Here is a 16865-nt window from a genome sequence, read left to right on the forward strand (position 1 = left end):
TCTATGCAAAATACAGAGTCCAAAGATGTAACATGGTCAAAATTGACAGTAGAATAGTGATAATCAATGCCAGCCAACAGCTGTGGCTATAATTGAGGGACATGGTTGGAGAAAGAAGAAATTTAGAATTACAGGCCGTTCCACAGACGGTTGAGGGGGCAATATACAGAATTACATAACTTTTTGTGTGATGAGGGGGCAATATAGTACACTAATAGTTTTGACGGCAATATATATATATATAGGATTAATCTTTCATATACACTGACAGTGTATACACTGTTCGCGTTGGATAAATGACAATTACGCAAATTTTGAATTTGAAATTTAATTTTTGCACGCGTGTTATGGATCCAACAGTGATAATATTTGCACGGTCAGTGTATATAAGATTTATTCATAAATATATATAGTAAAAGTTCAAGGGCCCTTTAGAAATCCCCCCCCCTTCCTCTCTCCTCTTGCTTTGTTCGAGTCTTTATCAGTATAGTTCTATCCATGGCCAGCAGAATTGGACTTCAAAATTCCAATTTTTCACTCTTACTGCCCCTGCAGGTTTCTTACCATCGCACCTTATCAGCCTATGTATACTACGCTAAGCGTCTAGCAACCCCGCAAGCCAAAAAGATGGAGCTTTTATATGTTACCCTTCTTAGTTTCTTTTTGGCCTTTGTATCTTTTGCAATCCACTCCCTCTTATTCAAGAACAAATCAGGGCCATCAGCATGGTTCAAAGTCGCGGTTCCAGCTCGGAACGTGCCACATCGGTCTCGGCATATCGGTTGCGGTCTCAGTGAGATGCAAATTTTAAAGCATTTAATATTCTAAAAATTATTAATAATATAAAAAAAGTATGCTAAACAAAAATAATAAAAAATAGCAAAAGAAAATTTGTAAAATGTACTATTTTTATACATATTAAACACAATAAGTATTTTTAATTATTTAAGACAATGGCGTCACAAATAAAATCAAAATAACATAGACCGCAATTTTTAAACTAATAATTGCAAAAGTAATATCAACCATTAACAATACAAACTAAAGATTTATTTATAGCATAAAGTTGGAATATTTTGATCAATCTCCTGCCAAAAATAAAAAGAAATCATATTAAATAAAAGGCAAATATGTAAAAAGATATACTAGTACTTTATATTATCGTACTTGTTAATACCAAGTAGAATGACGATGTGGTTCAAAATCACCCTCATTTCTCGATGAATGGTAAAACAGATGTGGAAGTGGCATAGGATCTTGAGTAGGTAGTGTATAAGAGTTATCTGGAGTATTTACTGGATGTGAGGATTGACTAGATGTTCCATAATCATTAGACGGAAGAACTTCTGGATTGGAGATGAATTGCTGAGTATGATGGTAGTATCCAAACCCTCGATAGTTAACACTATCGCTAGTACCATATGATGCAGTAGAATCATGACCATAAAACCCAATGTTATTGGAATCAAAAGAAGAACCATCATGAGATTTATCTATTTCTTTTTCATAGTATCCACTACCATGAATGCTAGTGGACCTTTCGACCTGTTCAGATCCATCAAATGGCCGATATCCACTGTAATAGTCAGAAGTGATTCCATATGATTGGTCATAGCCATATCCCAATTGACTAGTACTGCAGTTTTGACTAGATTCATGCTCATAGATTGGGTGTATACCTAAATTTTGCATCTGATCATTGACTCCTCTATATCTTTGCGACCCTGAATGGTGAGAGAAAGTATCCTCACTTGAAAATTAAGTTAAATTATTGAGGAATTGACGTTGTGCTTCTATACCAGGACGATAGTCATGATCAGTATCTTGAGTGGCATAATAATTATCTTGTCCTTGAGCCCATAACATACCTCTTGTTTGTTGGCTATCTTGATTGTAACCACCACTATGCTTGAAAGAATTGTTCCCTCCATCTCCATTGTCACTATTGTCATCATCATCATTACTGCTATCACTTTTATTTGAAGATAATGGAACAGTATGCTTACTGGTTTGTTTAGTCTTACTTTTTTGTTTCCTACTTGAGGATTCAGCAAGACTTTTCTTATTTTTTTTGGTAATATATTGGGACAATGTATCACCAAAACCATCATTGTCATGTTCTTGATATTCACTGCTTTCTGATTCAGTTTGATGAATGCCCTTATCCAACCAATCCAGATTATCTTCAGGCAATGCGGGTTGTTCATTTTCTCTTATCCAATCATCCAATATATCATCTTGGTAAAAAATGTGATTCAAGTCAATTGGGTTGTAAAAATCATCAGTATCTCTTTGATGCATCAAATTTTTCACCTTTAATCACATATTGTAATGCATAAAAACTAATTTATGCAATTTTTAACTGCTAAATGGTTACATAGTTTTGTATGAATTAATGACCATGTACTCCAATTTTGCTCGCAACCAGAGGATGTGCAGATTTGACTCAATATTTTCACTACAATATTCCTTAAATTTGGCGCATCTTCACCGTAGTTAAGCCACCATTCAGCTAAACAAACAAAGTAATAATAATAATAATAATTTATTATTATTATTTTAAAATTATAAAAATATTAACTTCATTAATATGATTTAGATGTTTATATAAATATGAATTAAGTTGAAACCTAGTAAAGATTTTGGTTACGCTCTTGCTGCATTAGCACTTTCAAATCCTCCTTTTTTGTCTACAAAAATTTTGATCTACAAAAAGAGTATATACACAGGTGTTAAAATTTTAAAATTTGTTCATTAATATAAATAAATAAAATAATCAAAAGAATACCTCATTTATTGAATGAACTTGTGCATCTAAATTTAGCTCCAATTTTGTAATGACTTTCTTCAACCCTTTTCGAACTTCATCCAAATTAAACTCACAAGTTCCAGAATATTGAAAGATCGGGTTCAAAAAATATGATAAATACAATAAAATAACACAATTAGAAAATAAATAAATACATATATATTACATATTTAAATTGGATGTAATATTTTAAATTACCTGCCGCATGTAAATCATGATGAAGTTGATTGTACCATCTATTATCAATCACTTCCCAAATCATTTTCCAAGATTTCACTGACTTTTGAATAGCCATTTTTGCTCTATCCATTGCCTCATAAATAATTGGCAATGTTGGCTTATTATCTTGATCAATAGTTTTTAAAACTTTGACCAGAGGTTCCATTATTGCACACACATTTCTAACTTTTTTCCAAAACTTCTTTGACAAAGGGCCTGTTTGGAACCTGAGTTTTTTTAGAGTTTGTCTAAAACTTTACTGTAGTGCATTGTAGAAATTTTTGTAAGGTGAAAAATTTTGTAGAAGTTTTTATAAGGTGAAAAACTTTTTTTTTCCTTTTCTTTTTCTCTTTCTCTTTCTCTTTCTTTTTCTTTCTTTCCTTTTTCTTTTCTTCTTCTTCTTCTTCCCCGTTACCTCCACCACCCCCAGCAGCAACTCTACCAATGCCACCTCTCGCCACCCCTCTCCTCTCTTTCCCCTTCTCTTCCCCACCCCCTCTGCCCCACCTTCGCCCTCTCCCCGCCACCACCTCTGCCCCGCCTCCCCTGTTCCCGTTCCCGCTTTTCACCATCTTTCTTTTCTTTCTTTTTTTTTTCATAGAGAGGTGGGGGAGGAAATGGGGGTGATGCAGAGAGAAAAAAAATGACAAGAGAGAAGGATGGCAAGGGAGGAAGAGGGGGAAAGGGAAAAAAGGAAAAAAAAAAAAAAAAAAGAAGACCTGCACCCGCACCGGAAATCGACGCCGGAGCCGGCGACGGAGGTGGTGGTGGGGGAGGAAGAAGAAGAAAAGGGGAAGAAAAATTTTTTTTTGTTGTGTTTTGGATATTTTAAGTGTGTAGATAAAAAAATTTTGGAGTTCCTGTAGCAAAAGTTGTTAAAAAACTAGTAGCTAAAAAACTTGGTAAAAAACTAGCGTGCCAAACAAGCCCAATATCAACTCAGCTACTTTAATAGCTTCTGCTTTTCTCTTGGTAGTGTTATTGAACTCTACCCATTCATCTGAGATGCACATTTTTTTCAGTTCTGTAGAATGCCGAAGAAGACTTTTCATAAAAATGAATTCAGTTGCAAATCTAGTGATACCTGGATGTAGCAGTTCCCTTTTTCTTGTATATGTCTTCATCAGATTCACTACTTTGTCGCTGTTATATATGAAACTTGTTATCTTCTTCCCTAAGCAATAGTTTCTTTTACACTATGTATTTTGCCAATATCCTCCAACATCAAATCCATACAATGAGCAGCGCAAGGTGACCAGAACAGATTTTTTCTTTTTTTTCATCAACAGTTGTCTAGTTGATTTCATACTAGATTCACTATCTGTCACAACTTGCACAACATTTTTTTCTCCCACAACCTCTACTACCTCATCCATTAACTTGAAAATATATTCAGCAGTTTTCTTGACATTGGTACAATCAACTGAACTATGGTATATCATGTGCCTATCACAGTATACCATAAAATTTATTATTGAATATTTTGTACGAGTGCTCCACCCATCACACATAAGTGTACAACCAAAAGTTGAAAATGTATCATAAATATCTCCAAGATACTTCTCAAGCTCTTCAAATTCTTCGTCTAAATATTCATTTCCGATTTGATAAGCTGAAGGGCCTTTAATATCAAAACCAGTTTTGGCAATTTCATCAATCATCGATTGATAATAAGGATTGTCAGCTGCATGAAATGGTATAGCATCGAAATGAAAAAACTTTGAAACTGCCTTACCAACTCTTTTTATATTTTCCGCCGCAAACATTGATTTGACTGATTTTTGTTTTGAAGGAAACATATGTGAGTCATTCCTCTGCTTGTCATTTCATCCGCTTGTCTGACACTGAAAGTACGTGACAATCCTCTTTTATTTTCAGAAGTCGTTGGTTTTGAAGTGCCAGCACCCATATTCCCTAAAATTCACAATGTTTAACAAATAAAAAATGAATGAATAAATTACAACTTTATTTAATTATATTTAATAAAATGACATCAAATTTGTTATAATATTTTAGTTTACAAATGATACCTGACATAAACATAGAAGGTCGACTCTCAGATACTGAATACCTTCGTTGTTCGTCTAAAAATTGCAAGTATTAGCTCTCTCTAATTGCTTGCTTCATCAGTTTTTTTTCCAACGCCATCCTACTTTCTTCATCAATTTCAAAAATGTCTTTATCGTCCTCGTCGCCATCCATGTTGAAATTACTGTACATATTTTCTTGTTGAAGAGAGTTCAATATTTCTTCTTTTTTCTGTTTTATTGTAGCTCTTTGAATCTTACCAGCCTTTAGATGCATTTTCATTACATCTCTAACTCCTCTTGAGGCCCTTGGACAAGGTTCAACTTCTCCCGTGACATGACCGACATGTTCTTTCAACTTTGTAATGCCACCATGCATTAGTTTTTCACAATAATTGCATCTCACAATTTTTCTATTCCCACCCATGGGTTTGCCATGTTCCCAACCAATATCCTTGCTCGTCATTGTAACTATTACACGTATCAATATAAATGATTAATACAACACAAAATAATTAAAGATATATGAAAAAAATACAACAAGTAGTTTCTGACATTTTATAATAGTAATAAATTATTTCTATTATATTAGTAAGTTAAACATCTAATCTATAATGTAAACTTGCAACAATGATCATTTTTTCATTTATTAAAAGAACTTCAAATTTTTAAATATTTATTAAAATTATTACTGCATTTCAGAAAATTTTATATTAAAAGATCTAACAGTTATTTTAATATTTTCACTAAATATCAAATGAATTTGAACTAATTTATTATGTACTTTGAATTATATGTGAGACAAGTGTTAAACTTATGTTTGGCCCAAAATAAATTTCAACAACACAAATTAGCTAGATTTGTTAACTTATGTTTGGCCCAAAATAAATTAGTGAATATTGTGGTCCAACAACAAGACAGTAGCAAATTATGTTAAGACTTAAAAGAGTGGAATTGGATGACACGATGAATAACCTCCCATCATTTGGTCATGCTGCTATATCGGATACACATATACCAGTATATGAATGTTTTGCACAAAGTCTGGAATTTTCGAAAGTATCCATTTATTATAGTGCAGCTAATTAAAGAGTAGGATCCAAATCACAGATATGAATGCAACTTTGCAAATTTCTCCCAAAAAAAAAAGAGCGAAACTTGACCAAAAAAGATGTTAAACTTAACAAATTGCAGCATATCTGATGAACAAAAGATATAGGAAAATGAACAAAACCAACAGTAAAGACAAATGTCATATACATTCGTGAACATGTACCTTAAAAGAGTGGAATCAACACAAAAAGACCAATGAAACTAATTGCATAGAAGTAACCGGTCATCCAACCAATCCCAGGTTCCTTGTAGCTGCCCGGAGGATTTCCCGTAATGCTTACTCCTACCTGCTCATATGTCTTCTTATTTAGAGCTAACAGATAAGAACCAAATCCGCCTGAAAGTTTGAAAACAAAGCAAAAGAGCTTAGAGAATCAGACAGTACTAAGAAAAGAAAAGAAAAGTAAAGGTACTGCGGGATGAGCTGGTCCCAATTATGTCTAGTAATAGAATAGGGAACACTATGATTAATCTAAAGAAGGCCCCACAAAGTTTTTTATAACGTGCCCATCACTCGCATCTCTTTCCCTGTAAATGGAAAGCTTTGCTCCCCCACTCGCATCTCTTTCCCTTTTTTAATCCTTTTTTCCTTTTTTTCTAAAGGTTTTTTGTTGAATTCAACTTGGCTCGGGATAACTCGGACTGACTCGGTGTGACTCGGCCATTTTAACCCGTCGCGGTGACGTCTCGGTCGATTTCTCGGTGAGTCAAGTATCTCGGTATCGTATCGGACTCGGCCGAGACAGTAACAACTCAGCCGAGTCGTCTCGGTCTCGACTGAGTCTTCAAACCATGGCCAGTAGGGCGTTTGCCTTTAGGAAAAACAGGATGGCCAGTGATCGGAGAAAACCTTGAGTTCCTATCCACCGGCTGGAAGGGTTATCCTGAAAAATTCATTTTTGATCACATGGCTAAGTATTCTTCCAATGTTTTCAGGACTCATCTGTTAGGTGAGAAAGCTGCTGTCTTTTGTAGGGCTGCAAGAAACAAGTTCTTGTTCTCAAATGAGAATAAGCTTGTTCAGGCATGGTGGCCTGACTCTGTCAACAAGGTCTTCCTATCTTCAAACCAAACTTCGTCAAAAGAAAAGCCATTAAGATGAGAAAGATACTTCCAAACTTCCTGAAACCTGAAGTTTTGCAACGTTACATCAGTATCATGGATCATATTGCAGGAAGACATTTTTCTTGTAGCTGGGAAAATAAAGATAAAGTAGAGGTTTTCCCTCTTTGCAAGAACTACACATTTTGGATAGCTTCCTGACTGTTTGTGAGCGTCGAGGAACCAACTGATGTTGGTAAGTTGCTTGAACCATTCAATGTTTTGGCATCAGGGCTTATTTCTGTCCCTCTTGATTTGCCCGGAATCCCATTCAATAAGGCTATTAAGGCATCTGATAAAATCAGACAGATGCTCGTGGCTATTATCAAGTAGAGGAAGATTGACTTGGCAAATGGCAAGGCATCCCCTACTCAAGATACCATGTCTCACATGCTTACAATAAGATTCTTGGTTTGCTCATTGGAGGACATGAAACCGGAAGCTCTGCATGCACCTTCACTGTCAAGTATCTTGCTGAGTTGCCTGAGATCTATGAAGGAGTCTGTGATGACTTGAAAATTTGCTTATATTTTCTTATAATTTTCTTTTATTTTGAATAAGTTAATTTAGAATTGCTTTTACTACTAATTTTCTTCCCTCGATAGTTGTGATATATAATCTAATCGAGAGTTTTACTTTTACTTTTATAGTTAGAGCAAATTAGGATTTTTTCGTATTTTGGTAGTGTGATCATTTGGTGAGGTGTGTGTACTAAATTTGGTAAATAAAAGCAAGTATTAAGTAAGAGGAAGTGTGTGATTAGAAGTGCTAATAATAAGTTAGTGAATTATAAGTTAAAACACAAGTACGAGAGAGTTAAGGAAAATAGGCTTGAACCGACGTGCACAGTTTGTTACCGGTTAAGTATTTCACTTGACCAATACTTTCTTACCCTAATCTCCTTGTTTTTATTTCATTTAATTTCCCTTAAATTACCCTTAAATCAGCCACCATTTTTGACTAAGGAAAGGTGAGAAAAGAAAAAAAAAAAAAAGAAAGAAAGAAAACAAGGGTACCAAGTGTCGGCAATCCAAAGGGTTGGTTGACCAAGACCATTTCTTTCTTCTTATCTTTCTTCTTGGCCAATTTTCCTTCATTTTCCTCTTGTGTTGGCCGAATTTTGGGAGAGATAAAAGAGAGAGAAACCTTCCATTTCCACCTTGATCTTGCTTTGTTTGAGTTGAATCACAAAAACTAAACCGATTAAACTTGCATCAAGGGTGTTAGGAAGCTTGGTGTGGTGAAAATTTTGGAAGAAATAGCTTGATTCCTCACTTTCAAAAAGGTTTTGTAAGGTATAAGTCTAAAACTTCCTTTTATTTTTCTTAATCTTGCTAAATATTCTATAGAAGCTTTGAATCTTGGAGTATTATGAATGATTTTCTAGTTTTGGGTTGTTTAGCGAAAATTTTCAGCTAGGGTTTTATATTTTTCAGCTTTGATTATGTTGTTTAACTAGAAAATGTTCGTATTGGGCTTGCATATAGAATTTGTGAGGTGATTAATGGCATGATTGTGACTTTTTAGCATTAAAAGATGAATTTTCAGCTTTGGTGAGAAATTTCTAGTTTTGGTAGTGGTTGAATATTTGGTAGAAATGAGTTATATTTGGATTTTTTAGCCTAGATACAGAGCTATCTTGATATATTTATTGGTGGTGTTTGAATTGGGTTGAATTGAGGAAAAACATAAAGCCTTAAATGGCTGGAAAATTGGACAAATACAAAGGGTATGCTGCCCAAATTTTTATTCGAGAGATAAGTGAGTGAACTTGGAACTTGAACGGTGATTCGGGGATGAATTGGACATTGGTTGTCTAGGGTATTCAAGTTTCTTTTAGTAAAGGTATATAAGTTGAATTTTTGCCAAAACTCATATACTTTTAAGGTGAAAGTAGCGACCACTTTAAATACGATTTTCTAGTATTTTTAACACCAAGTTGCGAACTTATAAATGTTAAACGTTTCTTTATAAAAACCAAAAGAGCGAGCATGATTTTTCTCAAGTTTGATAAGTGAAATGAATACTACTTCAATGAGTTTTATTTATTTGATTTTCTTTAAGTGAAACCCCTATATTTTGAACCCTAATTGATTGCAAACTGTTAAACGATATTTTATCGCAAATTTGGACTCCAATCAAGGAGTTGAACTAGGGCGTGATTTTGAAAAGCAATAACTCATTGGTGAGTATTTTCCAATGCATGATTGAACTTGATCTTTGAATGAAATGATTTACTAATGCGATTGAATAATACTTGACTTGTTTGGATGAGGCGACGGTGTACTTTATCACACTCGTCCTCCCCTTCTTGAATGATCTCATACTTGTTTGAGCTTGATTGACCTGTATTTGTATTGGTGCTTGTACTTGACTTGTAAGTACTGAATGGTAACATTTAACACACTCAATCCAAGTGGGAGGTGCCTCTCATCCCGTTTCACTACTTTATCCTCACTTTATTGGTTAGCCAATCGAATCGAGCCAGTAAGAGCTTGGTCGAGGAGACTGGCAAACCATAGGTACTGTTTATTGTTTATTGTATAATCCTTTGGATATGGTCCACCGGATTCGGTATACTCGAGTATTACCATCACTCTTACTTTAAAGTTCGGGTCCAGTAAGGAGGTTGATTGGTGGATGGAAACTGGTGTAAAGTGGAGATCTACGGTCATGGTTTTGCTTCTTTAAATGTTGACAGAGTGTCAACGGGTTCAGATCAAGCAATGCAACGGGGATTTGGCTCTTGAGAGCTATCTGTATCCTTATACTTTAAAATGATTATTACTTGTAGTGTTATTGTTTCTTTTATGAACTTTACACTCGCTCATTTTGAGATTTCAAGTTTTACATATGGCCAACTTGCTACTTGGGTTTGCATGAAGTTTTGGAATCTCACTGAGTTTTGGTTCATTCTATTAGCTTTTGTTTTCCTTACAGGGGTTCCAACATAGGCGTGAAGCTGGAAATGCTAATTTTGTCTAGACTTTTAACTTTTGTAATTCTGCTAGTGCTAGTGCTCGATTAGGGTTAAAAGTACAACTAGAACCTGAATTTCTTGTTATATTCGGATATGTGTGAATGGTTGAAATAGCAGTGAATGTAAATGTACTTTCTAAACTTAGGAACTGTAGTCTTCTTTACTTTTGAAGTTGCAACTTATTTTCTTGACGCGAGTGAGTGAGTTCTGGCGAGAGTTGAACAGGTGATCCGTTAAATCTTAGGGTATGCCCTTGGAGGAGGTGAGATCGTCACAGAGTCAGTCTACAAGGGTAAGCCTGTTTCAACTCAAAAACAACCCTTTTGGATTCTTTTTTTTTTTTTTCTAATTTTTTGTTGGGGTTGAAATGGATAGATAAAAGTAACAAAAAGTAAAGCACAAGTGCACAAAAACTTTTTTTTTTTTTTTTTTACTTCAAGGAGATGTGCATTAATCGCACTCTTATTGCATGACAACATCCTAAACATAGAAGCAGAAAATTTTAATTGTTCCAATTTAGAATTGTCCTTTATAGAAGAGTTGGTCATTATACCATTTTCTCTATTACTGGGTCGGACTTCTGTTTCTACAATGCCACAATTCACGTACTTTGGGAGTCAAAAGAAGCCTGCCAATTAACTTAGCCATTGATTAAGCGATCTGAACATCACTCCCAATTTTTAACTGCTTCTCCAACTACGAACATCACCAAAGGGACTATTAACTGCCATAAGAGTAACTTATAGCAATACTGATTATGACAAACTTTCTTTGTTCTAAACAGAACAAATGGAAATTGCCAATTCAAAAGCGCCTGGTGAATTGTTGAACTGGGAAGACATTCAGAAGATGAAGTACCCATGGAGCGTGGCATGCGAAGTGCTGAGACTTGCTCCTCCTCTTCAAGGAGCATTCAGAGAAGCTCTTAATGATTTCATGTTCAATGGATTCTCAATCCCCAAAGGCTGGAAGATTTACTGGAGTGCAAATTCAACCCATAGAAATCCAGAATGCTTCCCTGAGCCCTTGAAGTTTGATCCAACAAGATTTGACGGATCAGGACCTGCACCTTACACATTTGTACCCTTTGGTGGAGGACCTAGGATGTGCCCCGGAAAAAAGTATGCCCGCCTGGAAATTCTTGTTTTCATGCGTCATTTGGTGAAGAGATTCAAGTGGGCGAAAATAATTGCAGATGAGAAAATTGTGGTTGATCCAATGCCAACTCCTGCAAACGGTCTTCTAGTGCGTCTTTTTGCGCACAAAGCATAAAATGGCTCGACTTCTTAGGGTTCATCTCCTAATGTCAAATCGGCCTTTCATGGTTTCATGTCATTTACTTCTAATGTCAAAACGCTGAGTCTAACAAATTTTTTGAAAAATGATAAGGATTACACTGTGAAATTTCGATAGATTCCAAATTGTTAAATTGCCAACAGCCGAATAAATATCTATTCTTATCAACACCGTCAGATATCCTATTCAACTATTTAAACTCAATTTCGAGCTGAGACCTGACAAAAAAAACCTAAGAAATTTCAAATCTAATATATAAGGAGGGATAATTTCAAGAAATCGCTACCTCTCAAATCTAACAAAGAAAGGACAAAACACTGAAGATTAAGTCATAGTCATTGGATCATGTTTAAGTTCAATAAAGATTATGTTTGTTTAATTTGGTTATCATTTCCCCGCAACATGATTGATGATAATGATATTTTATGCACTATATTTTGTGGCCATTTCATGTGATTTTAAACATGTTTAGCCTAAAACAGTATCATTGAGGATGAAAATCTTTCATAAATTAATACTTAAGCACATGTGAACTTATGTTGACAGTTTTTGGTTTCGTTTCACTTGTTTGGATGATTTACTTTTGTAGGCGAAAAAAATGGAAATTTCATTGAAGTTTGATCATCAAATCAAGGAAAGAAAACCTAGAGTATGCAATGATTATGTCAAAAAACAAGGGAAGACATCGGTTATTGGACAAGAAATGGTTAAAAGCCTCGGTTTGGTGACAAAACGCAAAAAATTGGTTGTTTCGAATTAATCCTCGATATTCATCATTGGATCATATCAAACTTCAAAATCGGATTCCAATTTTAACCTTATGTTGAAAAAACATAGGAGCAAAAAGTTACAATTTGGTGAATGACACAAAAGTATCTCTATTATGTTATTTTTTTTGGCTACGCCACACAAATAAAATTACGACTATTAGCTAAAAGATTAAACATAAACATATCAAAAAAAAAAAAGATCGAGACTTTATTATTTAAAATATAATTTTTAAAATATAGGAACATTTCTAACATTTGTCTTCAATTAAAATGTATTTTCTGAACTTGTAACCGACTTTCACCTCTTTCCATTGGTAATTTGAAAAAAAAAAAGAATGCGATAGAAATTATGAAGAAAAATTATGACAGAATTATAGAGAAATACTTTCTCTTTTGCTTTATTTTTTTTATTTTTTTAAAAAAACAATTAATAAGTTAATCTTGCCTCGAGAACTACTCCTCACGCTTACAATTTCTACCTTATTGTATATACATGACAATATCACATTAAAATGCGTTAAAGAACTGGATTTGAAAGAAAAACGTCACAAGGCCCAATGAGTCAACTACAGAGCCCAGTGAAAATAGAGTCCAACAAGTCGAGAACAAATCCAACAATGGGCTTCGTGAATTAGAGCAGGACTGGCAGTGATTTAGGGCTAACTCTTCTACCACGTTAAGGAAAATAGGTTTTCATTTCAAAACAAATTGATAATGATTGAAGTGATCCAACATTTCGGTTTGGATTGCTATTTTTAAGAGTTTTTGTAAAAAAAAAAAATACTATAACGATTTGATATACATGAAATAAAAAACATAATTGAAAGATATATATGCAGAAAACATAAAAATTTTCAGCCAAAAAATCACAATCCAAATATTTTTCATAAAAAACATTATTAATTAAACTGAAATTCCAAAAATCCGGGTGGACGTAGGCGGTGCGTCGGCCTTTCCTATTTTATTGATAAAGGGACCTTACAATTCGGGGCAATATTTATGATTGTGATAACAAACGCAATCCCAATACATATGGTTGGTTAAATTATTTCGGCCTTTTGCTTTGGGCCTTAAACGGCAAACTATAACAAATCTAATTACAGATAGGCTTTCGTTTTCGCATCTCTCTAAAACTGCAGTCACGATAAAATCTTGATTTATTTAATTATCTACAACTCCTACAACGGGCCAACTTGAGAAACGTTTGCAAAAGGGGATTAAGTCCCACATACTTTAGTAGCCACCAAAAAAGAATTAAATCTCACTTTGAATTATAGATTGGTGGTTCGAATCTCACATGTAATAAAAAAAATTCAAAAGAGATGGCAGAACACTTTTTTGGATCTCTTTCGATTTAATCGGATTTGTATATCTGCTAAAAAGTTCAAAAGAGATGTTAGAGCACCCCTTTGATCTAATCAGATTTGTATATCTGTTAACCCTTATACAGTCTTTTTACGCTCCTTCTCTCTTTAGAATAATATAAATGAGGTTATAGAAATGTTATTGTTGCGATAAAAAAAAAAAAGAAAAAGAGAGAAACGTTTGCAAGTTTGATTTCTATTGCAAATATGGGGCGTAGTGAAAAGCAAAATGTGACCACCTTCTATACCTTAGGCCTTTGAAACTTGTATGGATTAATTTTGCGTACGGTTAAGTTGTAAAAAAAAAAAAAAAAATTTATACGTGTTGGTCTAAATGCATGATACAGTGTGAAAAATGAAATTTAAGTCGTAGATAATATACTCACAGTAACAGTGTAGAAAGTCATCGTTCACCCTTTTTCAGTAAGCAAAGGTTGCCTTTCAGAAAGTCATCGTTCACCTTTTTTAATTTTTAATCCATCTCCATAATCTTTGATTGAGATGGGCTTCTGGACTAAAATAAATATAGAGGAGGAACATGTCATAAGCTTCACATATTGGGTCGAACATATAATCAATCACGTACTATTTGGTTAGAGTTTAGAATCACTTCAATTCAATTAATATTTTTCTTTCTTTAGCCTTTCAGGTATAAAATTTCTTTGCAAATTGACAAGAATCATGAATTCATAATTATTTAACTGAGCCCTGGTTTTAGGCGAGTTGCTTATACACATCCCAAGTTTTTTGTCAAGTTTGTCTGCTATAAATTTTTTAAAAACTTTAACTACAATAACCTAAAAAAACTTTCCAAATTTTGTAAACTATACATTTCAAAAAAAATTTTAAAAACTTCTCCAGTAAGCTACAGTAAAGTTTTAGACAAATACCTAAAAAACTCACTTGCCAAATAAAGCCTGTATTTTGTAATCGCGCGCATCCACACACACACACACATATATATATATATATATATATATATATATATATATATGTATATCGGAATTAGCCTTTAAAGACAAAGACAAACTTTCAATAATGAAGCACATGTGAATATGCAAGAAATGTCAGCAAATTAACAGAATTCATGTGAACAAAATTAATTTTAAGAACCACAATGAAATTACATTATAATGTACTTTTCTTATGCTTCCTCTATTTGTATGGTTAATTGCACAGGGAGCTATATAGAATTTCGAAACTTCATCTCCTTAGTCCTTGAAATGTAATTTTGGATTCTAAGTAGTCTGTAATTAAAATAAGGGCAAAAGCAACAAGCATGTCTAATTGAATTTGGAGGAAATTAATGGATATATAAACACTTCAAAAAGCAAAAACATTTTTTCAAGGATTAAATTATTGCATAGCAAAGTAATGTTTCACAATTTAATGAATCAAATCAAGCCTCCACTTTTTCCAACACTCCTTGTTATCCTCTTTTTTTTTGGGGGGGGGCATAAGTAAGGAATGTTGAATCTAAAATCTCCTACTTATAATCTCTCCAGCCTTATCAACCTGTAATCCTTATTCATTTCCCTTGATCCTATATTCCTATTTGCTACATTGTTACTTTTTTTTTAAAATGTATAAAGTTAATCCATTCAAGGTCAATCACGGTGTTGGTAAACATGTAAATTTAAGCCCTTTTGACGTCAAAAGTTGAGACTGACACGACTTCATTGTCAATCTATGAGAATGGTTTTCCCCTTTAGTGTAGAATAGATTAAGTTATATAACAGTTGCCGTCTCCGAAAAAAAAAAGAATGATTTTTTTTCTCCAGTCATTTTGTTGCAAATCTGGCAAATGAGTGTTGACTTTATACCAATGAGACAATTTAACAGATTTCTTGATTGCCATAAGGAATGAAATAATATATTAGAGATTGAGACAATAATAATATTAAAAGCCATGCTTGAAACTCACAAGTAATAGGATCCTTGACGGCCTTCATCTTCTATCCAGCCCCAAGTAGTCCAGAGACTTGAGCAACTACCTACTTCTTCCACGCAATAAAGATGAATTAGAAAAAAAAAAAAAAAAAAAGGGAGATGTATAAAGTGCAGAATTGAAGTAATCTTTCTCGAAAATTTGGTCGAGTTGATAGATATATTAATCAAGTCATCACGAGATTTCCACCAAATGCCACAATATGTGATTTCTCTAAAAAAATCCATATAAGTGTGTACTGCATATGTCTAATTCGATGTGATTCAATTTCTATCGGTCCCCATAGATCTAGTTGGGACTGCCCCTTAAATTATTATAGAGTACGATAATATAGATAAGTGAAGATGACAAAAAAAAAAAAAAGTAATCATGAGATTTCCGAGATAATAGATTTCTAATTTGACCGCTCTCTCTACTGTATTGTTCTAAAGTTCAGCATCTCGTTTAAACCAAGAGAAAATATTAAAAATTACTTGAATAATGAAAAAATGTGCAAAAGGGGAAAAATAGGAAAAAAAAAAATTCAGGGTAGTGAAAGTGATGCCTTCCAGATTTCTTTGTTTTCTAGATTTATTTCACTTAGGTTGAAGTTGCCAATGCGGTTGAAAAGGACAGGGATTTTTTCCTCTTACTATTATTGCCATAACATAAAAAATTACAACAAATCAAAATTAAGCTGGAAACATCCTCGTTTATTGAACCCAAAAAAATAGCTTTACTTGTAAAGAAAACTTGAATTCTATTTTTCTTTTTTGATGTAATGTCAATGTTCAAAATCTAGGTGTTAACGTGATATAAATGCTTGCAATTGAAATATCCATGAACAGAGGACACGTGTCTGCACTACAGATTTACACATAATTTGTCAATATCTTGACAAACTATTATACTCAATTTGGAAAAAAAAAAAACTCTTGAAATGATTATGTGTGAGTTTATTTAATTCCCTAGCTGGCCAATTATTAAATTCACTCACCTGCCAGCTTGTAGGTAGAGTCGCCATTTGCCAATTATTAAATTCACATTGCATTTATCACGGGAAATTTTTGCAATTTTTTTTTTTATCCACGGGAAATTATCTGACTTTTACTGATACACAAACCTATTTTCCTTTTTTTTTTTTTATTTTGGTAAGATGCTCAAGAATTTTACCTGGCTGGAGACTAGTTCTAGATTAGGACAAAATGAATTACAGATCAGTAAATGTAAGCCATTTGATAGGAAAGAAGAACATCAAA

At 33.7% G+C, this 16865-nt stretch overlaps 1 pseudogene; it reads left to right on the forward strand.

Annotated features, from left to right (window-relative positions):
- Positions 1-627: 627 nt before the first annotated feature.
- LOC113691546 (beta-amyrin 28-monooxygenase-like) lies at positions 628-11521 on the forward strand (annotated as a pseudogene).
- The last annotated feature ends 5344 nt before the right edge of the window (positions 11522-16865 follow it).

The sequence above is a fragment of the Coffea arabica genome, chromosome 6c (genome assembly GCF_036785885.1).
Source record: "Coffea arabica cultivar ET-39 chromosome 6c, Coffea Arabica ET-39 HiFi, whole genome shotgun sequence".
Classification (NCBI taxonomy): Eukaryota; Viridiplantae; Streptophyta; class Magnoliopsida; order Gentianales; family Rubiaceae; genus Coffea; species Coffea arabica.